This window comes from Chiloscyllium plagiosum, chromosome 41 (genome assembly GCF_004010195.1).
Source record: "Chiloscyllium plagiosum isolate BGI_BamShark_2017 chromosome 41, ASM401019v2, whole genome shotgun sequence".
In the NCBI taxonomy this organism is placed as follows: domain Eukaryota; kingdom Metazoa; phylum Chordata; class Chondrichthyes; order Orectolobiformes; family Hemiscylliidae; genus Chiloscyllium; species Chiloscyllium plagiosum.
In genome coordinates this window covers 4,150,463-4,176,956 of record NC_057750.1, presented here as the reverse complement: position 1 = coordinate 4,176,956, position 26,494 = coordinate 4,150,463, and the positions used below count along the sequence as shown (strand labels likewise).

The 26,494-nt window shown below is 42.1% G+C and overlaps 1 protein-coding gene across 4 annotated transcripts in view; it reads right to left on the bottom strand.

Annotated features, from left to right (window-relative positions):
• Positions 1–26,494, bottom strand: part of sipa1l3 (signal-induced proliferation-associated 1 like 3) — a 240,262-nt gene that overhangs the window by 123,481 nt on the left and 90,287 nt on the right. Inside the window, exon 1 of one of the 4 annotated variants that reach the window (XM_043680773.1) lies at positions 24,334–24,352. The exons of the other annotated variants lie outside the window; for them this stretch is intronic. The gene's annotated coding sequence lies outside the window, so the exon portion shown is untranslated. Of the gene's footprint in view, positions 1–24,333; positions 24,353–26,494 lie in introns of those variants that run through there. 4 annotated transcript variants of the gene reach the window in all.

Sequence of the window (26,494 nt, the reverse complement as noted above, 5' to 3'; positions counted from 1 at the left end):
ACACACACACTGCCTCATTGATTTTTAGATTAGATTACTTACAGTATGGAAACAGGCCCTTCGGCCCAACAAGTCCACACTGACCTGCCGAAGCGCAACCCACCCAGACCCATTCCCCTACATTTGCCCCTTCACCTAACACTATGGGCAATTTAGCATGGCCAATTCACCTAACCTGCACATTTTTGGACTGTGGGAGGAAACCAGAGCACCCGGAGGAAACTCACGCATAGAATGTGCAAACTCCACACAGACAGTTGCCTGAGGCGGGAATTGAACCCGGGTCTCTGGCGCTGTGAGGCAGCAGTGCTAACCACTGTGCTACAGTGCCACCCGTAAATGATCAGAAGCATTTTTCTTCAGCTGGTTAGGAATGTACCATAACTACAACACTGAACACTGAACACTACAACACTACAACACAGGATTTAACACTGAATCCTGGAGGAAGAATTGGAACTAAAAAGGATGCTCAAATACAGTATCAATTTAAAATCTGTCTAACTAGTTTAAAGAGGAATTTTGAGAGGAACAAATCAGGCAGAGTTTTCACCATAATGTGCATCAATAAAATTATAATAATGAGTGCGCTATGCCTTTGGTAGTCAGACAATATAGCTTATTACACGTACTGTCTCAGCTACGACGAGAGGAAGGACTATTTTGGCGACAAACAAAACTCTCACACCAACTATTGAAACACAATCCAGTGAGAGCAATTTCCCATCATATCATTCATAAACAGGATGTGGGTGTCGCTGGCAAGGTCAGTATTAACTCTCACCCATAATTCCATCAATAAGATGGCGATCAGCTGAGAGCTATGGGTCTGGAGACACATGCAGGCCAGGCCATGTAAAGATGGCAGTTCTCCTTCCCAATGGGATATTAACAAACTAGATAGGTTTATACAACAATCTTAAAATTTCCCAGTTACCAACACCGATACCAGTTTTTTAAAACCCAATTATAGATTTATTGGATTCATTTAAATTCCTCTACTTTCAGAGTAGGATTTGAACTTGCGTTATTCATCCAGGATTGTCTGCTAACAGAGTCACTGTGACAGTTATTTTTCCATACGAAAACTAGATTCAAACAGGGACCATTTTAAACTAAGGCTATTTTGCACAAATTGGTAATATTTCTTACTTTAATAACCACGAGTGCAGTTATTATCTTCTGCCAAGCACAAGGCATTCCCACGATGGTCATTCAAAATAGATTACTGTTAAACAGAAGGTACAGTGTTCACTGCAATTTGCCTGTTTCCATAGTGCATTGGTGTAACTATTGTCCTCCCCCACAAAGGATTAAACTGGGGGTTCTCAACTCCACCACTTCAGTTAGATAATTAAGGAGAATGGGTTAAACAATGATAAAAAGGTGTTCACAGAGAGGTGAAAATTTAATTATGATTAACTTTTGATCAGCTGAGGGAGAAATGTTTCTGTACAGATCAAAACCAAAATCAGCTGATTTGGGAATTGCCCCAGACCCAGTTTGAAAAGCAGCAGACAAATCAAACTCACTGCATAACTGTTCATATATCAGGGCTAATATTTCTGCCAAGTACTTTGAGACTAAAAAGTAATTGGATCAACGCCCAATCAGTGGCACTTTGCACATACAATATTGCCTGGGTGCAAATCTAACATTCAATTTAGAAAAAGTGTATTTTTAAATTCATAAGTCGGACATGGGTGTTGCTGGCTGGCCAGCATTTACTGCTGGTCCCTAGTTGCCCTTGAGGTGGTGGTGGTGGTGAGCTGCTTTCTTGAACCACTTCAGTCCATATGCTGTAAGTTGGCCCACAATGCCCTGAGGGAGGCAATTCCAGGATTTTGACCTCGTAACACTGAAGAAATGGTGACATATTTTCAAGTCAGGATGGTGAGTGGCTTGGAAGGCCACTTGCAGGGGATGGTGTTGCCATGTATCTGCTGCCCTTGACCTTCTAGTTGGAAGCGGTCGTGGGTTTAGAAGGTGCTGCCTGATGATCTTTGGTGAATTTCTTCAGAGCATCTTGTAGATTGATAAACAATTCTGCTACTGAGCATTGGTGATGGAGGAAGTGGATGCATGTGGATGTGGTGCCAATCAAGTTGGCTACTTTGTTCTGGATGGTGTCAAGCTTCTTGTGTTGTTGGAGTTGCATCCTTCCAGGCAAGGGCTGAGTATTCCATCACATTCCTGACTTGTGCCTTGTGGATGATAGACAGGCTTTGTGATGGCAAGAGGGGAGTTACTTGCCATAGTATTCCTAGTCTCTGACCTGCTTTTGTACCACTGTGTTTATGTGGCAGTCCAGTTGAGTTTCTGGTCAAGGATGTTAGTGGTGTGGGATTCAGTGGTGGCGGCACCACTGAATATCAAGGTGTGCTGGTTAGATTGTCTGTTATTGGAGATGATCAATGCCTGGCATTGTCCAGATCTTGCTGCATTAGGACATGGACTGTTTCAGTATCTGAGGAGTCATGAAATGGTGCTGTATGTTGTACAATCAATGAACATCCCTATTTCTGACCTGATGATGCAGGGAAAGTCATTGATGAAGCAGCTGAAGATGGTTGGGCCGAGGACACTACCCTGAGGAACTCCTGCAGACATGTCCTGGGAGTTGAGATGACTGACCTCCAACAATGACAACTACCTTCCTTTGTACCAGGGAGGAGTGCAACCAGTGGAAAGTTTACCCCGATACCCATTGATTCCAGTTTTGTTAGGGCTCCTTGATATCAAGGACTGTCACTCTACCCTCACCTCTGGATTTGCAGTTTAACAGTAACAAACATGAATGCAGCACCTACTATAGAAGGTGTTGAGCAGACAGGAACATTGACACTCAAAAACATCAAAACGGTAGTCTGCTCCAGTAGCATTCAGGAGCCCTTCATAATGTGAAAATGGAATCCTTCATAAAATAGATTTGACACTGCACTCCTGCTCTACTGTGGTCTGTGTCAAGTTGACCTCTGTGATTCTGTACTCTCGAGTCTCAAGCATTGCTTCAGAATTATACTGACACTAACAGCAAATGTGTAATGACAGTACAACTGCACTCCAAAAAGAGATGTCAGACGTAAAAATAGAAAAGTTACAAGGTTGATCTGAAGTTTCTGATTTACTTTTCCATTGCGGTCCAAATATTAAAAAATGAAGCAGAGTGTTGTGTCGTCATGTTCCCAGGATGGGCCAAAGGCTTCTACAACAAATTAATTCTTTGGGGTGCAGTAGCTATCATCAGGTAGGTAAATGCAGCAGCCAATTTGATACAAGATCTCTCAGTTAGAAAAGGAGAACAACGAGCCCATTTGCTGGGAGTGTTGGATGAGCCAAGAACATTGCCTGGACCGAAGAGGCATCTGATCCTTATCAAACAGTGTCGAAGGAACTTGTGCATTCACTTCAACAGGGAGAGAAGGCCCATTTATTTCATCTGAAAGAGTGGCTCTCCATCGTCGGACATCAGGAAGTGTAGAAACAAGAACTGGCAGCTTTAAAATCAGAAAATCTGAAACAAAGTAGCCTTTACTGTTTCACCATAATGGCACAGTAAAACCCTTTTAACCAATAGGCAAATTGCAATAAAAAAGTTTTCCCTGAACATTTACACTTTGTACAGAATTCCACAGCTTACTATACAGGCCATTTGACGCCAGCATGTGTTCTACACAAACTTCTGACCATCTCTTTTCAGCTTATCCCACCAGCACAGCCTTCTATTCTTTGCTCCTTCATGTACTAATTCATTTCCCACTTAAATGTAATTATGCTGTTGACCACAACTTTGCTTTGTGATAGAACACTTAACATTTGCAGCACTCATTCTTTCAGCACTCATTCTTTCAGGGATGATCATTGATGGGAACATCAGCATTTATATTGCCCATCCTAAATGCCCTTGTGAATACAGTGACAAACACCTTCTTGAGCTGCTGCAGTCCATGTGCTGCTGGGATGGCAGTTCCAGGATTTGGATCTATGACAGTGAAGAAACTACAAAATATTTCAAAGTCAGGGTGGTGTGGTTTGGTGTGGAACTTAAGGAGAGAGCAACACATGCAATTTGAAAATGATAAATATAATTTTCAGTGAAATACAGTTTTTGCAGCCAAGATTCAGGTCATGGAGATGTTGAGATAGTTGTTGTGAGCTCATGGCCACCTATCATCTCACTCTCCATCTTGCCGTAACTGCACAGGGGCGGCATGATGGCTCAGTGGTCAGCACCGCTGCCTCACAGTGCCAGAGTCCCAGATTCGATTCCAGCCTCGGGCGACTCTGTGTGTGGAGTTTGCACATTCTCCCTGTGCCTGCGCGGGTTTCCTTTGGGTGCTCCGGTTTCCTCCCACAGTCCAAAGGTGTGCAGGTTAGGGTGGATTGACCATGCTAAATTGCCCACAGTGTTCAGGGATGTGTAGGTATAAATGTAGAATAATAGGGTTGGGGAATGGGTCTGGGTGGGTTACTCTTCAGCGGTCAGTGTGGACTTGTTGGGCCGATGGGCCTGTTTCCACACTACACACTATGATTCTATGATATAACCAGGACTTGGAAAGACAGATACTCTATATTCCAGTGGATTAGTTACATTAATTTTCCCCACTTAATGATAAACACTTCACTGTTCAATCTTTGTTCTCCTTGAATTTCACTGTCAATGAACAACGAGATTCAGCTTGGCACAGCATCTGGAAATTGGGTATTAAAAGACAGCAAATCTTAAAGGATACAGCATCTCTCAGTCAGTACTACAGTAGCACCTTTGTTCCAGCACGATGTTCCTGGCAAATGTAGTGTTACAACTGTGTTGCAAAAATCAGAGACAGCTTGAAACAATATTTCAGAGTGGACTCTGCCCACTCCTCTCAGTTGGTCACATCATAAGTTCCACATAAATGTCTGTCATTGAACTGTCCTGGGTTCAATAATTTTAAGACTTCAAATTGGAGAATGACAGTGGGTGGAAATCCCTGATAATAATCATCCTGTTGTCACAATTCAGGTTTTGGGTGTCTGCTTTATTGACTGCTGGCTGGCTAAAGCAGAATTCTCTCAGAAGAAGAGGCCAGGTGGAGTGAAACTAAAGAAGAGAAAATAGTCTTTGTGAAAAGTCACCTTCACCCCAAGCATTACAGACATTTGGCAAGGCTCCAAAGGAACAATCTTGCCTGCTCTTTTATGCTGGTGATTACGTTTCAGCTAATCCGTTAAAACATATATCTGCGTTGAGTGACCATCAGCTTAACAGTCTAAAACACTCCACTTTCTCTTGACCTTGCAGAAAATTTGCTTTTCTTTTCTAAAGAAAACGCAGCATGTATTTAATAGTGAAATCCAAGGTGACCTTTGATAAGTGACAGCTGGTCGTGAAATAACACAAATTTGTGGTGATCACCACAGGCAACTACCAACCCATCCTTTACCCAACCGATCAACTCTGGCAACATACCAAGCTGCATCATGGACAGTGGAATCGAATAAACTACAGAATATTGCCATGAATACTGCATGCTCAGGCCTGCACCAATTTCTTTGGCTGCAACACCAGCAGGCTGAACACTCTAGTTACTGAAAATACACAGAGTGAACAGTAAAAAGAGTTTCGTAGATTAATCACCAAATGAGTCACAGATTAACAGAGGTATGGTTTCGGAATCAAAGGGAGGTTGCAATCTGGCAAAAGGCCAAGTGTTTTGACCATGTAACCTGCCAAATATATTTTAACTTTTAAAAAAGAAACATTGAACGAGCTTGTTCAGTTATTTACATATATTTTAACAGTGATTTATTTTACACTGGTCGAGATTTTCAGGAATTGAGTGCTTATATAAAATCGGGACAAAGTGGAGATTTTGGAGATCAGAGTCGAAGAGTGTGGTGCTGGAAAAGCACAGCCAGTCAGGCAGCGTCCAATGAGCTGATGGTCACTCAATGCAGGTTAAGCTTATATCAACAAATATTGACGAGTCAGTAATATAATAATCCTTTCCTGCACCATTTTAATCACTTACACATTGACCAGCAAGCACCAGGCCCACCTTTAAATCAGGAGAATCCTGTTTGTTCCAGTCGAAACCGAATCACTACAGTTGGCTCTGGAACCAGGAGTTAAATCGTGGAAGTGAAGAAAATCAGGTCAGGCCTGTTCGAAATCTGTGGACAGCAACTCCAATGGAAATACATATTGCTGAACATGGCTGGATTCAGTAGCAGTGTGTCTGCAGTTGAATAGCCTGCCAAGGTTCATGGTTAAAACTGGTTCAAGGCACCAAAGTGAAGTGTCTTAAGATGCCCAGCAAAACATTGTGGGTGCAAGTTGAAGTTTGAAGTGTGCTGGAGAGCATCAAAGTAGCCACAGAAAATTATAAAAGGCTGAAATTCGGCCCATCAGATCAGTACGGACATGGATTGCTGAACCAGGGTGTGACACAATGACAGGAAGCAGAATTTAAAATTAAGTGTCTTTCACCAAATCCTCCTTTTCATCATGAAAGAAAGTCCAGTAGGAACAAAAATAAGATTTAAACCCAACATTTTAATCTACAGGGAAGGAGCCAATCATTTCAGCCAGCAGAGCTGCACTGCTTTATACAGAATCTTTGGCATGGTTCCCACATTGGTGGATTACAATTCTGTAAATCTTTGTGAAAGATATTATTAATATCAAATATACAGCAGCTCTCAGGAAACTCATCTGATTTTCCCTCATCAACTTTAGGGAAACAAATGGTTTCTATTCAACTCTCACTGTCACTGTCACAGTTGAGACCGATATTATGCCCAGCATCAATGTTACAAACCTTGCTCCATATCTTAGTGCTTGATCGACTTCAGCTGTTCACATATGTGTCTGAAGAAACTTTCAATTGCACCCAGTCAGTGAAATACAATAATGTTTGTCTAATAACTGGACAACTTTAAAACTAAAAGCGTGTTATTTAGTGTAAGAGTACCCAACAAACACTAAACATTGATTATGACGACATGATGTCAGGAGATTTAGGGTTGGTGCTAGAGTTAAACATGGCAAACAGCCAAACAGCTATGCCTGGCTAGTTAGGAGAAACTTATTCAGTATTCTTTCTCTCCCCATGCCCCAAGTGTTGAGTGCCTTTAGAACTTCTTGTCATGGAGAGCTGGGGGGGACAGAGTCCTTGTGTATATCAAAGATAGATTCTGGACCCATAAGGGAAATCAAGGGTCATGGGATAAGGGCAGGAAAGTGGACACAGGGAACATCAGATCGGAACTCCAGCCGTTCTGAAGGAGGATCACTGGATCTGAAATGTTAACTCTGCTTTCTCTCCACAGATGTTGCCAGATTTGCTGAGATTTTCTAGCAATTTGTGTTCTTGTTTCTGATTTCCAGCATTTGTTTAAAAATTGGAAAAACTGCAATGTTAGTCAGGAATGGCTATAAATCAGTTAAACCCTGCATTCAAAAGACTGGAACATCAAAAACACTTAACTGAAATTGTGTCACACATTGTGGTCTGTTGCAGATAAAGGCACTGCCACTCTACACAGGACAAAGAGACAACAACCCACCGAACCCTGCACTTCACCTCAATTACTAAACCAGAAACAATTTCAGTAAGAAAATTACAGTCGTTTGTGTAAACATTCACTCTCAAAATAACAAGGCTTACTTTCCTGACACCAAATACCCTCCATAATGCAGTAGAATCCAACACATTACCTTGCTAAATAGCCCCTAGTTTAAATCAATAAAGAGCACGCCTTCTCAGGAGTAAAACTGTTTAAGTGAATCTGATAGAGAAATGCTATGTCAAATAAAGCGATTAGATTTCATAAAGCAGCAGAGATGCTGTACTCTTGCTGTGTGTCAGCATTCCCACCCCCACTGCCCCAAGGCATCTCATTCGCGCTCCTCTATGCATTAGTAATGAAGCTTTGCCAACACAATACAAAAGCAGATTTACTGAAGGAAAATACCAGGTTCCAATTTATGAACATTGCTTTCAATTATGTTTCCACAGTATAATCCTAACTCAAACCACATAATTGGTAATACTTAACATGAAGTATGTACGAATTTACTTTTGAGTATTCAGTTTGTAAAATTCCTCATGCTTAAACACCAAGAACCCTTAATGTAGCCACAGTAGCAAACTTCAAGCTACAGTACAGCCTTTACCCTGGTCCTCTTCAATTAGTTGGTCCACATCCTAGTTTGGATATCTGCTGCAGCATCATTCTGTCATTAGTTTAGGAAAATTACTTTCCCGACCTTAAATTAATAATATCCTCCTTCCTGAAGACTCTGGAACAAATCCTGACTCAACCTACTGCAAACCATTGAAAAACTTCCATGTTCAAAGCTGCATTATTGCCATAACATTCACCATGACGATTATGATCCCATAATAAATTATGTATGTCTCATTATACCATCATGCCTCCAAGTCACAATTCAATAGGATCATTCTGTTAAGGCTACCCGTCACACATGTGACCGCACATTTCTACCACTAGATGGAACTTGAGTTGCTGCACTGACGTACTGAGCAGGAAACCCACTTCGTTCTGACTTTGCATGCCTTGTGGTGCCCACATCATAATTATGCATTAGCCCACACCAAATATATACCATGCTAAAAATGGTGAAGTGAAAAAAAGTATTCAGAAACCTCACAAACAGCACAGTTTAAAATTAATCTTTGCAAATCTGAGATAAAAACTAGCCCATAAGAAATAGGAACAGGAGTAGGCCATTCAGTCCCTCGAACCTGCTCTGCCATTCAACAGGTTCATGTTTGATGGACATTCCTCATATCCACTTTCCTGTCTTTTCCCAATCATCCTCAATTCCCCTCCTGATCAAGAATCCGTCAGAAAATGTTAAAAACATTCAGAGCAGGCAGCAACTGTGGAAAAAAAAGTTAATGCCTCAGCTATGTCACCTTTCAGTTCTGATAAAAGGCCATCAGCCTGAAATGCTAACCTTCCCTGTACACACATGCTGTCCGACCTGCTGTGCATTTCCTGCATTCTGTTTTTATTACAGTTTAAAGAAGGATTCAAAATCATAGGGCTGTGCATAGAGAAACAGCTACATCATTTAAATTACTCTCATTTAAATTACAAACATCAGGATTAGTTCATGCCTTATTTTCCAATACTGTTTACAAAGTAAACAGCTAGACTGAAAAATCCTTCTCAAAAGGGGCTGTTACAGCAATGAATAATAGTCAACAGGAAACAAACTTCAGGTTGTTGCAGCAAAAAGAGAAATTGGCTGAATTTTAATCATAACATTAGAAATTGAGTCAAGAATGTGGTGCTGGAAAAGCACAGCAGGTCAGGCAGCATCCGAGGAGCAGGAAAAAAAAATCGACGTTTCGGGCAAAAGACTGAAATGCCCAAAACGTCAATTTTCCTGTTCCTCGGATGCTTCCTGACCTGCTGTGCTTTTCCAGCACTACACTCTCGACTCTAATCTCCAGCACCTATAGTCCTCACTGTCGCCCAACATTAGAAATTGGTGTTTTGCTCACTCTCTTTTGAATGGTGCAGAGATCTACTGGGAGGAGCTTTACTGCATGCACGAGCAGTACAGAAACAATGGTTCACTTATATTCTGCAGTAAGGCAGCCAAGAGAACATAGTGGCCTATTTATACTAACATGGAGGCCAGCTCATGCTAGAAGGCTCAAATAAACCAAGGACTGTATGGCAACATTGACTAACTTCAACAGAAAGGGAAGACTATATCAATGCAGCGGATGGACTTCTTTCCCTGGTTTGTATAAACAAAGATAATAGCATGAATCTACAAACACTTAGCAGTTAGTGATTCACAAAACTGAGACTTAACAATGCAGCCTTGAAAACATTACCTTTATGGAGTCTTTAAAAAAAAACAAGCTGATGTGGTACATTCCGACACTAAAGCTGCAAACTGTTTGTCAACTTGAAAGTTGGTGAGTTCCAGATGCTAGCAGCAGGAACCGGAGGCCAGCTGCTGCCCACAGAGGGTTGGGTACGGTTACAAAGCTCTAAGGGGCAAGTGCACACAGCTCTCACACGTCTGTTAGATGGGATTTCATCCACCACTGTCAGACACTGGCTGTCATTTTTTTCAAGCTGCATCAAGCAGAGCTATCAGCACATTTGCACAGACAAGAGACCAAGATAGAGTTTACACTAAACACAGACAAGTTTCACCTCAGATCCTCAAGAAAGGTTTGCTATCAGAAACTTAAAAGCTGCGTCTTGCATTATTTCATACAACAACAGTTGTTATAGTACTGTTCATGGCTTCTTAATCCAACCTTGTAAGGTAAATTAGGTGAATTTTCAACTTTTATCAGCCACATTATCTTGGCACTATAGATCACAGCAACAGCGGTCAGACCTCAAGATCTGGTGAGCTGGGGATAGATCATACTGCAGAGAAACCATTGGGAAGGGACAAAAACAACTGGAGTATCAGTTTAACAGAAATGAGGAATATTTTAAGTAGTGTCTGGATTTTTCTTGGCTATTCTCCCTCCTAGTTCTGCCTGTAGCACATGGAAACTTCAGGCTTGCTGCTGATTCTCAGGACCATGACAGGTATGGAATAAACTGCCAACCACCCTGTGTGACAGCCATCCCAGCCACTTGCTTCAGTTTGTGTAACTCTGTGGCCAAGATCAAGATCTCTTTACAAGTACAATTACTTTGTACCCTGAACCACACAGCCAGCAGAAAGGAGCATTATCACAGAGAAAGCACAAAATTAGGATTCTCTTAAACTAAATCTTTTATTTCACCCAGTACCCTCTCCCACCAGTGTATTCCTCACATTACAAAAGCAAAGATATGATATGAGGCCATGTGCAGGAATCACTCAGGGAGAATGTATGGGGGGAGTTAGGGAGATAAAATCATTAAGCCATGGGTGCTTCAGTGATTGAGTCATTTCTGCTCTGAAAACTCAAGTTTCTCAATTTAGAGTCAAGACTGTCCCTAGCCAGTTTTCCTAATGAAGCCATCAATTCTTACAATTAAGAAAAACCTGATTCCAGAGATGTTCTAATTTTAAAAATTAGTTAGATATTAAGCTTTTATGATAGTCTGTAAACCAACAGTTGCTTAAGTGGAAACAGGAATAAAGCTTCACTAAATAACACAGACTCAAACTATTTGAAATTCAAGCCTGAGCTCAGTGAGAGTAAGTTTCTCATATCTCAGTCTGCAATCAACCCATCTATTAACATGTCTACAGGACTGCTGGCAAGGTCACCAAGTCAGCCAATACAAGTAGATGCCTTAAATCTGGGAGTCTGCATGAGCCTAAGTGTTTACATGCACTTCAGGATGCTGCAAGCTTTCGTTCGGAAATACTTCAGTTAACCATTTGAAACATCACTAAATGAGGAGTAGGTTGCAGCTCTATACTATGGATACAGCAGGTTGCAAGGGGAGGGAGAACATTGGGAAACGGGGGGTGGCAGGCGGATAATGCTGAGGTGGGGAAAGGAAAACAACAGGGATGGGTAGGTGAAGGAGAATAATAATGGGGGGGGAAGAGGAAGGAGAACAACGTGGAGGGGAAGGATCTTGAGAATAACTTAGGATAAGGGAGGAAGGAGAATAAAATGTTGAGGAACAATTGCGTACTTCAAAGTTTCAACTTCTTAGAGATAAATGCGAGAGAGCTGGGGGAGTGGAATCTATACATTCTTACCATTGAGAACAGGCATTTTTATAAATTTTTCACCATGCCATTTTGGTTAGAACACTTCTGGAATACTGCGTGCAATTCTGGTTTCCCAGCTATAGGAAGGATATTGCGAAAATTGATAGGGTTCAAAAAAAAATTTCCAAGGATGTTGCCAGGGTTGGAGGGTTTGAGCTGTAGGGAACACTGAATCAACTGGGGTCATTTTCCCTGGAGCATTGGAGGCTGAGAGGTGACCTTATAGAGGTTTATAAAATCATGAAGGGCATGGATAGGGTGAATAGCTAAAGTTTCTTTCCAGGGTAGGGGTGCCCAAACTAGATGGCATCTGTTTAAGGTGAGAGGGGAAAAAAGAAACTTGAGGGGCAATGTTTTCACGCAGAGGGTGATGCATGTATGGATTGAGCTGCCTGAGGAAGTGATGGAGGCTGGTACAATTACAACATTTAAAAAGCATCTGGATGGGTATATGAATAGGAAAGGTTTACATAGAGGCGGGAGAAAGTGAGGTCTGCAGATGCTGGAGATCAGAGCTGAAAGTGTGTTGCTGGAAAAGCGCAGCAGGTCAGGCAGCATCCAGGGAACAGGAGAATCGACGTTTCGGGCAGAAGCCCTTACACAGAGGCAGCCCAGGACTTCCATGTCCTTGGCTGAGTGAGAGGAGGGTTGGGGACAGAGGCAGCCCAGGATTCCCTTATATAGATAGAGACTAAGATATATCCTACATGTACAGTAGATCCATTCACCGCAACCACTAAGGTTTATTAAACGGCAACAATATTCGACACAAAAGCCTCATTGCTAATATAATTTAAGCCATTCTATTCACCTCAAAACAATCTCCTAATATTTCATGGTAAAGCATCTCACTTTCCTCTCGGCAGTGCAGGAAATCAATATTTGGCAGGTTTCCTTCATAGCTCAAGTCGATATGGTGAGGACATTCCACATGCCCACGCATATCCTATTGATGGCTCCTCATTATTCAGCAAACATCTATACAGTAGCAAGGCACCTCATTTTTAATCACCTACCTCAACTCAAAAAGTGATGTTCAACAAAGTTATACAAACACCAAGGTGGATTTAGTTTAATGGACAAGACAGAGCCGTATAAAAGGAACTTCAGGGACGGTGGTTTAGGGGATGGTGTGTGTTGAAGAGGCAGACGCTTTGAAAGTTAATAACAAAAGAGGGAAAGGAAGAGAATTTAAATGAAGATTTTTAAGCTTTCAAGAGCAAGGCTATTGGACAAAGAATGGCAATTTGCAAAAAAGTGTGATAACTTAGCAGACCAAAATTTAAGATTGTAGCCAAAATACCAATTGGTAACATAACTGGATGTAAGTTTGCTGGCTGAGCTGGAAGGTTCATTTCAGACGTTTTGTTATCATATGAGGTATCAGTGAGTCTCCGATGAAGCACTGGCATTAGTAACCAATTTCTATTGATGTGTTTCGGTTTCCTTCAGTTGGTGATGTCAGTTCCTGTGGTGATGTCATTTCCCATTTTTTTTCTCAGAGATTGGTAAATGGGGTCCAAGTTGATGTGCTTCTTGATAGAGTTCCGGCTGGAAAGCCTTTCTTCTAGAAATTCTCTGTTTGGCGTGCCCTATGATGGATGTGTTGTCCCAATAGAAGTGGTCATAGAGTCAGATGTACAGCATGGAAACAGACCCTTTGGTCCAACTCATCCATGCCGACCACATATCCCAACCCAATCTGGTCCTACGTGCCAGCGCCCCGCCCATATCCCTCCAAACCCTTCCTATTCATATACCCATCCAAATGCCTCTTAAATGTTGCAATTGTACCAGCCTCCACCACTTCCTCTGGCAGCTCATTCCACACATGTACCACCCTCTACATGAAAAAGTTGCCCCTTAGATCTCTATCTTTCTCGTCTCACCCAAAACCTATGCCCTCTATTTCTGGACTCCCCCACCCCAGGGAAAAGACTTTGTCTATTTATCCTATCCATGCCCTTCAATTTTATAAACCTCCATAAGGTCACCCCTCAGCCTCCAACGCTCCAGGGAAAACAGCCCTAGCCTATTCAGCCTCTCCCTATAGCTCATATCCTCAAACCCTAACAACATCTTTTCTGAACCCTTTCAAGTTTCACAACATCTTTCTGATGGGAAGGAGACCAGAATTGCACGCAATATTCCAACAGTGGCCTAACCAATGTCCTGTACAGCCGCAACATGACCTCTCAACTCCTGTACTCAATACTCTGACCAATAAAGGAAAGCATACCAAACACCTTCTTCTATCTACCCCATTGGCCCATCTGGTCCAGATCCTGTTGTAATCTGAGGTAACCCTCTTCGCTGTTCACTACACCTTCAATTTTGATGTCATCTGCAAACTTACTAACTGTACCTCTTATGCTCACATCCAAATCATTGATGTAAATGACAAAAAGTCGAAGTTCCAGCACCGATCCCTGTGGCATTCCACTGGTCACAGGCCTCCAGTCTGAAAATCAACCCTCCACCACCACCCTCTGTCTTCTACCTTTGAGCCAGTTCTGTATCCAAATGGCTAGTTCTCCCTGTATTCCATGAGATCTCACCTTGCTAACCAGTCTACCATGAGGAACCTTACTGATAGATCATATAGATCACATCTACCACCCTGCCCTCATCAACCCTTTTACTTCTTCAAAACACTCAATCACGTTTGAGACACGATTTCTCATGTACAAAGCCATGTTGACTATCCCTCATCAGTCTTTGCATTTCTAGATACAGAGGAACCTTGATTTTCCAAAATCAATTATCCAAATATCGGAATATCCAAAGGAGATCTCAAGGTCCCGACAGAAACATTACAGCAAAGAGATGTTTCCAACATTGATTGCACCTTTTGTTTATAATGATTAAAAATGAACCAGGCGAACTGAAATGCTGCCAAGAACAGCCCCAGACATCGATTGGGAGCCCAGGCACCATCTCCAAATGACTGACCTCTCCCCCCGCCGTCCCTTGCCCTGGAGTTCTCCACAGGTATGTACCCTGAACCCCCCCACCGCCCTTCCCCAGATAATCTCTCCAAACATATCCTGTACATGGATGGGAGGCAGGGGTGCAGAATGTGGGTGGGGGGTGGTGATGGATGGGTTGGATGGGTTTTTGGGGAGGGGGGGTGAAAGAGGTCGGACGGGGCAGGGTTAGGGGCAGATGGGGGGGGCGAGCTGAGACGTTCAGTTGGAATGGGGTCAGGGTTGGGGAGGGGTCAATGGAGGGGCGGGGTTGCACATGGTGTGCTGCTGCCTCGTCTCCTGAACTTCGCAAGTAGACTTCGCAAATGCTGCCTGTGTCAATCCCTTTGAACTGATGGCGAGGGGCTTCAGCAATGTTGCAGGTCCCTTACACAAATGTGTGTGTCTGCTCAGAAACAAACCCTGAGACACCAAGAGGGAGCAAGGCAGATAGAATGAGGAAAAAGGAAACTTCAGAAAACTTCGAGTTTCAGAGGAGAGACATTGAATCAATTAACCAGATAATGAATTATCAGAACAACATAGTGCCTGCCCATCTCATTCAGATAATTGAGCTTCCTCTGTACACAGATCGTGTCCCTCAGGACTCCCTCCAACAATTTGCCCACCACCAACATCAGGCTCACCTGTGTATAGTTCCCTGGTTTGCCCTTACCACCCTTATTAAATAGTGGCACTACGTTAGCCATCCTCCAGTCTTCTGGCACCTCACCTGTGACTATCAATGATACAAATACCACAGCAAGAGGCCCAGCATTCACTTCCCTAGCTTCCCATTTTCCAGAGTTCTAAGGTACACCTGATCAGGTCCTGGGGATTTATCAGTTTCAAAACATCCAGCACTTACCCTTCTGTAATATGGACATTTTTCAAGACAGCATTTTGAAAAGATTTGTAGCTCAGGTTGAGGTTCTGGATATAGGTTTGCTAGGTAACATCAGTGAGCTTCCAGATGAATCACTGTTGGTATGTCCCGCAGTTTATTGATTTTTCAAGATGTCACCATCTACTTCTCTACATTCTATATCTCCCATGTCCTTTTCCACAGCAAACACTGATGCAAAATACTATTTTAGTTATCTCCTGTAGCTCCACACAAAGGCCACCTTGCTGATCTTTGAGGGGCCCTATTTTCTTCCGAGTTACTCTTTTGTCCTTAATGTATTTGTAAAAACCCTTTAGATTCTCCTTAACTCTATTTGCCAAAGCTATCTCATATCCCTTTTTTGCCCTCCTGATTTCCCTCTTAAGTATACTCCGACTGCCTTTATACACTAAGGATTCACTCAATCTCTCCTGTCTATACCTTCAATTTCTTTAGTCATCCAGCATTCCCTACACTTACCAGCCTTACCTTTCACCCCAACAGGAATATACTTTCTCTGGATTTCAGTTATCTCATTTCTGAAGGCTTCCCATTTTCCAGCCATCCCTTTACCTGCAAACATCTGCCCCCAATCAGTTTTTGAAAGTTTTGCCTAATACCATCAAAATTAGCCTTCCTCTAATTTAGAATTTCAACTTTTAGATCTGGTCCATCCTTTTCCATCACTATTTCAAAACTAACAGAATTATGATCGCTGGCCCCAAAGTGCTCCCCAACTGACACCTCAGTCACCTGCCCTGCCTTATTTCCCAAGAGTAGATCAAGTTTTGCACCTTCTCTAGTAGGCACATCCACATACTGAATCAGAAAATTTTCTTGTACACACTTAAATTCCTCTCAATCTAATCCCTTAACACTATCGCAGTCCCAGTCCATGTTTGCAATATTAAAATCCCTTCCATAACCACCTTACTATTCTTACAGATAGCGGAGATCTGCTTACAAATTTTTTTCTCAATTTCCTGCTGACTATTAAGGGGTCCACAATACAATCCCAATAAGGTTATCATCCCTTTCTTGTTTCTCAGTTCCACCCAAATAATTTCCCTGGATGTATTTCCAGGAATATCCTCCCTCAGTACAGCTGTAATGCTATCCCTGATCAAAAACACCACTCCCCCTCCTCTCTTGCCTCCTTTTCTGTAGCATTTGTATCCTGGAACATTAGGCTGCAAATCCTGTCCATCCCTGAGCCACGTTTCTGTAATTGCTATGATATCCCATGTTCCATATCATGCCCTGAGTTCATCTGCTTTCTCTGTTAGGCCTCTTGCATTGAAATAAATGCAGTCCAATTTATCAGTCCAACCTTTTTCTCTGCTTTGTCCCTGCCTGCCCTGACTGTTTGACTTGCTTCTGTTCTCAACTGTACCAGTTCCAGATTGATCTCTTTCCTCACTATCTCTCTGGATCCCACCAACCCCTCCACCCTCCCCAAGCTTACTAGTTTAAATCCTCCCAAGCAGCTCTAGCAAATCTGCCTGCTAGTATATTTGTCCCCCTCCAATTCAGGTGCAATCCATCCTCCTTATAAAGGTCACATCTACCCCAGAATGGATTCCAATGATCCAAAAATGTGAATCCTTCTCCCATTCAAAAGTTCCTCAGTCATGCATTCATCTGCTCTATTGTCCTATTCCTACCCTCACTAGCTTATAGCACCAGAGGTAATCCAGATATTACTACTCGGGGACCTCCTTTTAAAATTTCTGCCTTACTCTCTATATTCTCCCTTCAGAATCACAACCTTTTCCCTTCCTAAGTCATTGGTTCCAATGTGTACAATGACCTCCTGCTGTGCCCTCCCCCCCTTGAGAACATTCTCTCAGACATCCTTGATCCTGGCACCAGGGCAGCAACACCATTCTGATTTTTTGCTGCTAGCCACAGAAACATCTGTTTGTGCTTTGGACTACAGAGTCCCCTAACACATCGATCTCTTGGAACCTGACGTAACCCTCATTGCATTACAGCCAGTCTCCATACAGAAACTTAGCTGTTCATGCTACATTCCCCTGAGAATCCATCATCCCCTACATTTTCCAAAGCAGCATACTTGTTTGAAATGGGGATAGCCACAGAATGGAGATAGGCACTACCTGCCTACTTCTCTTACCTTTCCTGGAGTTAACCCATCTATGTGACTGTATCTGCTACTTTTCCCATTCCTATAACTGCCATCCATCACAACCCCTTGCTCTTGTAAATTCATCATTGCCTGTAACTGTCGTTCCAACTGATCCATTCAATCTGATAGGATTCATGATACTAGTGATAGTGGATCATGTCTTTTTATGGCTAGTTGATGTTCATGTATCCTGGTGGCTAGTTTTCTGCCTGTTTGACCAAGGTAGACATCCAGAACCTCAATCTGAGCTATAAATCTTCTCAAAACTGGTAACGTAACTGTCTTTCAAATTTATTCAGAAAGGTATATAACACAGCCCATTATAAGCAGTTCTATATAGACATGAGCTTGGGTTTGTCTCATGTACAATAAGATGTTAATTTAATAGAATAATAGAGAAACAAGTATCTTCTTTCAAAAAAAAATCACAAAAATTAAGATAACCAGTAACATCTTGAACTGTGTTCTGCTGGTTTTGGAAGTTATTTTGTTCTAGTCGCCAGAGCTGGTAATATCAATCTACAGATCATGGAAAGTTGCCAAACCCAGCAATCAGCAAGCTGAAACCAGTATTAGATCATCTTGAACTGAGAACTCTGTCTGAACTTGACTTTAAAACTCTCATCTTGGTTTTCAAATCATTCGTTTTTTTCTCATCTCTTCCATTCCCAAAACCTTCTGAATTGGCATTTCCTCCAATTCTGATCTCCTTCCCATTCCCACTTCATTACTGCTCCGTCATTGGTGGTTACAACTTTGGCAACCCATAACCCTTGAATTCCCTCTTTAAATCTTAACACAGAGTCATAGAGATGTACAGCATGGAAACAGACCTTTTGGTCCAACTCGTCCATGCCGACCAGATATCCCAAATTAATCTAATCCCATGTACCAGCATTTGTCCCATATGACTTGAAACATTCCTATTCATATACTCATTCAGATGATTTTTAACTGTTGTAATTGTACCAGCCTCCATCACTTCCTCTGGCAGCTCATTTCAACCACGTACCACTCTGTGTGTGAAAAAGTTGCCCCTTAGGTCTCTTTTATATCTTTCCCCTCTCACTCTAAACATATGCCCTCTAGTTCTGGACTCTCCCCCACCCCAGGCAAAAGACCTTGGGTACTTATCCTATCCATGCCCCTCAATTTTGTAAACCTCTATAAGGTCACCCCTCAGCCTCCGACGCTCCAAAGAAAATAACCCAGTCTATTCAGCCTCTCCCTGTAGTTCAAACCCTCCAACCCTGGCAACATCCTTGTAAATCATTTCTGAACCCTTTCAAGTTTCACAACATCCTTCCTATGCAAGGAAGTCTTTTTGTTAAGATGCTTCTGAAAATCTAGCTTTTTGACTATATTTTTGGTCATGGTGCCAGGTAGTTCATCTGGAATAGGTGTTATAAACTGTACAGCAAACATTTTGGCACTTCAACCAGAATTTGATATTCTCCTAATGCAAATTGTCACACTACCAACTGGAAGCTGTGCTGAAGTTACTTAGAAGCTGAAGATTTGCTAGGTCTTCCTGCATCCGGTCAAGTTGCAGGCAATCCTGATCTATTGTTACATTGCCATTTTTAATTTTTCCAAGGAGTGGACTATAAATCAATCCTGCCATTACGGCCTGAAGAAGGGCTTATGCCCGAAACGTCGATTCTTCTGTTCCTTGGATGCTGCCTGGCCTGCTGCGCTTTTCCAGCAACACATTTTCAGCTCGGTATTCAATAAACCAGAGAAAAGCCAAGGAAGCACAAACATCTTGCGTTGACTCTACAAAATTGAAAGTGGACATCTATAGAGTTGAAGTTATTGAGAAGGGCGGCATTCAGAGGTTGCTGTGAAGCAGCACAACTGTTGCCCATCCACGATATACAATATCAGGGGTCACCAAAAAGAACTTGTATGTGTTTTTGCTCCTGCAGAACCAAACAAAGTTGCTCAAGGATGCTGTACATACATCCAAGTTAGAGCACCTGGACGGATCTTATCGGAATAGTTTCATCGAAACATTCAGAGGGTGCTGAATCGCAAGCCCATAGCTTACTGAAAAATGCAAAAATCCAAAAAGAAATTCACTTGACCAAAGCAGTATTTAATTTCTGATGGATAACTTTTACGTTTTAAACTACTCCTTTGCATTACAAGTTCACATTTATTCAGTGATCAATAGCACATGATGCTGCAGAAGATCATGTTAGTTTAAAACAAATTAACTCCTAAATACCTTATCCTTCACTCAAATTTATAATGCAGACAAAACTAGCTAATGTGGTGATAGTTGCCGAATTCTATCCTGAGAGGTGACAGTGAAGATTAGAGTGATGCTGGAAAATCACAGCAGGTCAGGCAGCATCAGAGGAGCAGGAAAATCAAAAACGGGGGACGGTGAGGGGAGGGGAAATGAGGAAACTGGTGAAGTCCACATTGTTAAGGTTCTTCTAATAAAGATGTTGAAAGATTTAATGCAAAATTTTAAATTAATGCATCCACGTTTATTCTTTGATAGGATTTTGGCATCACCACCAAGGCCAGCATTTGTGTCCATCCCTAATGCCCTTTAGCTGATTGAAACAGTCAAGCAAGCCAGAAGGTAGTTGAGAGTCAACCACATTGTGGATCTGGAGTCACAGGTGAGGGTAGCAGATTATCCTTCCCTAAAACAGCAGATGGTTTTACAACAATTGTGGTTTCTGTTAGAAAAATTCTTTTCCTGTAAATAGCAAAGATTCATTAGACAAATTCAAACTTTACCTACCATGTTGGGATTCAAACCCACATCCATAGAGCATTAACCTGAGTCACTGACAAACCACAACACCACACGTGTATAAAATCCTCCCAAACAAAACCAAAACAATTGCCCCTCCATTCATTATCTCAGTTTCCCCAGTTTGCGGATTATCCTTTATTGAAAAATTTGAGACAAATCACTTCCTTTTGCAGCAACATTTCACACCAGGGCTGCTGGTCTCACCAGTCACATTTCCTGTCCTTGCTAGACTATTAGTACGGTGTGCACATAAGCCTCCTCCCCACCTCAACCCAAATCCAACTCCATGATGACTTACATGCATGCATCCACTTTCTTCCATCCAAGAGTCTAGCCGCAAGGTTCCCACTGTTCTCTCCAACTACCCTCATTATGTGTACTCGCACAAGTCCCTTTACTTCGCACAGATCCCTGAACGATCTTTTATTCCCATATCCACCTTAACCTTGTCTCTTCACCACCCACCTCATCCTTTACTTACCCACCTCAGCTTCACTCTTGCCTCCATGCACACAAGTCCCTGCAATCCGCCCCTCCCCACATGTCCCTGCATCTCTCATGCTCACTCTCCCTCCCAGCACATGCAAACATAGATCTCTCCCTTCTCATTCTCATATTCCCCCTCCTACACGTCCAATTTCTTTTCCTTCCCACCACATCCACATGTCGAGTTCCTCCCTTTCCTGTCTCTCTATACAGCATGTATATGGCATGTTCTTCTATCCCCTACCTAGCATATCGTTCCACTATTTCTCCCCCACTCCAAATGTCCATGCACCTCTCAGATATAGTCCCAGTCCTCCCTACACCCACACACCCATCACGCACAGTCCCTGCCTGCCTCACCTGAGCCCCACATCCAAACTCCTCCTGTGATTGTACATGCAGCCCTATCCTTGACACCCTCCCAACCCAACTCCATGCACAAACAGCCCCTCCCCTCCTACCACATGTATGGTTTCCATCCCAACCTACCGCTGGTACCCTTGCATGAATATACAAACAATGTCACCCTCCCCAATGCCTCACTTGTTCTCTCTACATACCCCCACCCCATCCCCTGCACCTTTTTGTACAGAGGTTCTTTGCCTCCTCTCTTGGCCCCACCCAGCCCTCTATGCCCTTGCATGTGCAGTTTCTGCTCTGCAACCACCCATCCTCAAGCATAGGGGCAACTCTCTACCTCAGCCTTTATTCACAGGTTCCTGCACCTTCCTCCCCTCCCTCAACCGTCTACTTGTACAGATCTCTGCACCTGCCCTACACACATATCACACGTACAAAGAGCACACTCTTCCCCTGCCTGTATAATCCTCAAAATCCACTTCACATGCACATTATTCTCTTTGTTCCCACCGCATACTTTACAGATGCACCCTTCCTGCCTTTTCTGATGTTATCACTGATATCGAACTTGTAACCCTATAGAGGGGAGCTTTAAAAACAGAATCCACAGCACAGTAAGCCTAAAGATATGGAGCTGTTTTAGTGAACATACTCAAAATTTAGTGGTTCTCATCTCAGTATAAAAGCAGTCACACAAATTCAGTCATACCAGGAATCCCTCAACAGCATTGTTCTAACTAGACTCCTAGTTAAATCTAAAGCTCCCAGTCTCAAGGTGTTATGAACAGACATGTTTAAAAAAAAAACAAATTTGAAACCTGCATTTCCAAATATGCTACAATAATTAATTATCAGAAAATCCAAAGCAGCATTGCCCTTGGGCTAGAAGATAAAAAGGAAAAGAGTTGTTTCAGCACACCCTGTTATTATCGGGCCAGGTTTCCAATTTTCCATTCTTTGCGTTTTCGAATGAAAGTACCAACCACTAATTTAGTTAGCAGACAGCCATCAAACACTGAAAACAGCTTTCCAAATAAAAGTATATATTTATTACTGCAGATTAAAAAGATGTTAATTTTTCTTGAACAGGATTGGGCACAATAAAATTAAACCTTCATTTCAAACAAGATGTGGAAAGGAGTGCACAACAAAGCAAGAGGATGCTAGCTCAGCTATCAAATGGGTCGAAACAAATTGGAGGAGTGATGGAATATAAAGGGTTAAGTCAAACTGTGATATGAGGGATATTATTCACGATGTAATGCTTTAAAGCAAGGTGAAGTTACAGTAGAATGCTTCTTTAATAAAGTTATAGTTTTCCTTACCTCAGCTGATCCTGTAAATACGCTTTTGGAGCACGAGACCAAATGTATTATATTTTACAGCTTAAGGATTCCTCAATCGACTTAAATAGGGAAAGGGAACACAGGGAATACGCAATCATGAGACAAAGGGAAGGGAGAGGATGTGAAATAATAAATAAGTAATTATCATCTCAGGCTGTAGTTCTACATTTCCTTGAGCAAGAATTTCGGTTGTCTTTAGAGGTCCCAGGATAGTCTGCTTGCATTAACTGGTGCACAGAATAGGCAAGGGAGCAGTAGCGCATTTCGAATGGATGGTTGTTTATTCCCCTATGCTTCTACCAACGTACAAAGAAAGAAATCAAAGAATGAATGCACATATAATTCATACCCTTGAGGGCAAAAGCTCCATCGCTGGTGATTCCAAATGCTGCATGTGGCTTTGTGACACCAGGGACAATAAAACTGAAGTCTGGCTTTGAAGATTGGTTGTTTTAACTTGTGTTTTTTTTAAAATTGAGAAGTCTGGGGGAAAGAAAAGGATGCAATAAAATCCACACAGGCTGGTATCCTGTCACCAAGTCACCCTTTATTTACACATGGAGAGTCCTTAACATGGAACCAGCTCCCTCAGAGCCAACTGTCAGTGAACAGGATGTCTGACATTCCTGTTCTTATCTGTCAGCCAGGGCTCCATGATTGGAGCAGATTAACAGCTCCAATCGGGGAACTCATTCTATGTTGTCTACCTGGCTGACCTCATTTCAATCATTACAGAGGGAAGAAAGGAGGAGGATGGGGAAAGAGATTAGGAAATTGGTGGACTGCACAGGGAAATAATCTACATTACCGAGTGACTTGAAGTCTTACTAATGTCAGAACCAAGACACTAAGATATAGACATGGTTTATTTCTGAACAGACTTACCAAGCATCTGCACAGTAAATCTTGCAACCATCAAGCACCATCATTCAATATACTGCAGTAAACACCTTTTGGGTATATCAAGTATCAAGTGGCTGAACAAATCAATACTTTGGCAACCATTACCAAACAGAATGCACAACAGCAACAGGAGGGACAGTTGTGATACACAGTGCTCCAAAAAATGCATGTAGGGGATTTTTAGCATACAATATTAAAACAACATAGGCAACATATTAAAAGCCACTTGAGGTGCTATAAAATTTTTGAACAGCAGTCCATGACTCGTCATCCAGAGGCATGGGTCTCTGCAACCCAAATTGCAAGAGATCATGAAGTCTTGGATGAGTAATACTTGTAGGTAGAATAGAATCCATACAATGTGGAAACAGGCCATTCAGCCCACCAAGATCACACTGACCCCCCTGGCCGTGAACAACATCCCATCCAGACCCACCCCCTACCTTTTACCTTCAACCCTACATTTTCCATGGCTAACACACCTAACCAACATATCCCAAGACACAATGGACAATTTAACATGACCAATCCACCTAACCTGCACATATTTGGACTGTGGGAGGAAACCCACGCAGACATGGGGAGAATGTGCAAACTCCACTGACAGCTGCCCTCGAGTGGAATTGAACTCTGGTCCTAACTGTTGTGTAGCAGCAGTGCTAACCAACTGACCCACTGTACCACCCCAAAGTACTGAAATGTTTTTAAAAAGGCAGTTTGTTTGTTCATCATCCCTGTCACCTCTCACCTTGCTTTTGTTTGCACTTGACATGTTCTGAGACATATGCATTGTGATATCTCTTGCAACAAGTAGCATTGACACGCTCTAGGAAAATGAACATACGCAAGAATTTTTAGTAGCAATAAACACCATTTCAGTAACATTTCTACACTTTTATTTTGAAGCAAGGGAAGTAAACAAGTACGGTACACACCATAGATTTGTCCAGAACCTAAATATATTTTAAAAGTAAATGCTAGTGTTGAAGCAGCACTATGTAAAAACTCATCTGTGGCACGTCAGCACAATTAACATAATACACAACAGAAGCTCATAATAGATGCAATACAAAAAAACCTAGTCAACTCTTAGATCAATGCAGGGTAAATAATACTTACAGACATAACAATAGTTTGAACTAGTGCTTATTTAGCTACAAAGTGAAGAGAATATTTTAACGTACAAGTTTTTGATACTCCAAAGTGCAGTGCAGTGTGTACAAAACTCCAAAGTGCAATGTTAACTCACGAAGGCTTCCTAGACAGCATGTTCTAAACCCATGACAACTACTACTGAAAATGAAAAGGGCATATAGATATTTTGCAGTGCCACCACCTGCAAGATCCCCTCAAAGCCAAAACCATCCTGAGCTGGAACTGTATTGCTGTTGCTTCACGGTCACTAGTCAAAATCCTGGTCCATCCACATCAACAATACTGCAAGTCCACGTACCACACATGGACTGCACCAACTCAAGACAGCAGCTCACCAACATCAAAGGGCATTTCGGGATTGACAATAAATGCTGGCTTGGCCTCATTCTGTGAAATAAAAACTTAAGGGACAGGGTTCCACCTGCTTAGAGTGTCACCACTAAAATATGTACTATTCATTCAAATCTCAACATTAAAGACTTCAAAAGGTGACCCTGCTTTGCCATTTGGTGGTTTTCAATGAAGTGTGAGCACATTGTCTCGTCCACCGTGGCTTCATATTGGTACAGAGCCAGCCATAAAATTTCCAACACTGCATACTAAAACACCAAAGTATCACCAATACAGAGCCCTGACCACCTCAAAGTCAGTAACTTTCTCAGTCTCTTAAAATTGCCATCTTGCAGATTTAGTTTTTTTTTAAATCAACAAGAGACTCAAAAGAGTCAAAACAAAAGGTCATCGCTGAAAAAGTTACACACTTCCATCTTAAACCCCTTAAAAAAAGGAGTCAAAGAGCACGCTTATAAAGGAAGAAGCCAAGTACTTTTATGTTCAGAAAGAGTACAGCCAAAATGGTATGAGAAAAAACAAATACATTTTTGTAAGCAAAGTGGAAGGTTATCATCAATAACTAAAACTCAGTACAGATCCAAAACGGCATGCTGAACAACAGGAATAGTGACACACCTTGTGTACACCAGGTTAGTGAGGTCACCACAATCTGCAAAGCAAAACTGACAAAAACAACTGACAGAAACTACATGAGTCATTGTCTTGTTGGCTCTATAATAAACATGCCTCTGAATTGACAAAAAAACATCCTCCCTTATTCTCGTCCATCATAGAATATCTGCACACTGGACCAGTTTAAATAAAAATAGACAGGCTGAGAGAATGGGGTTTCTGAAGAATAATCCGCACTGCAGTTCACAGAAGATATTTAATTATCGTTCTTCACAATGCAAATTAGCTCTCTACAGAAATAAACCGCTGCTCACAAAAGTACAATTATTTGCCAAGATCAGAGTTAGAAAGTCTAAACTGTGACTATTACAGGTATATTGAAAAACAGATTATTTTTTGCAAGGTTTGTAGCTCAGGTTGAGGTTTGATCGCTGAGCTGTAGGTTTGATATCCAGACGTTTCATTATCTGGCTCAGTAACATCATCAGTGGCGACCTCCAAGTGAAGCGAATCTCCATTATCAGGATTCATAGCAGAAGCAGTAATGCAAAGACTAGAACAAACAGCCCTATCAACCATCAAACCAAAAATCTGGGTCCGCTACGTAGATGACACCTTTGTCATCACAAAACGAAACAAGATAGAAGAGGCATTTAACATCATCAACAACACCCTCATAGGCATAAAGTTCACCAAGGAGGAAGAAACCGACAACGAACTCGCATTCCTGGACGTCACAGTCGAAAGAAAGGACAACGGAGAACTACAAACCTGCGTATACAGAAAAC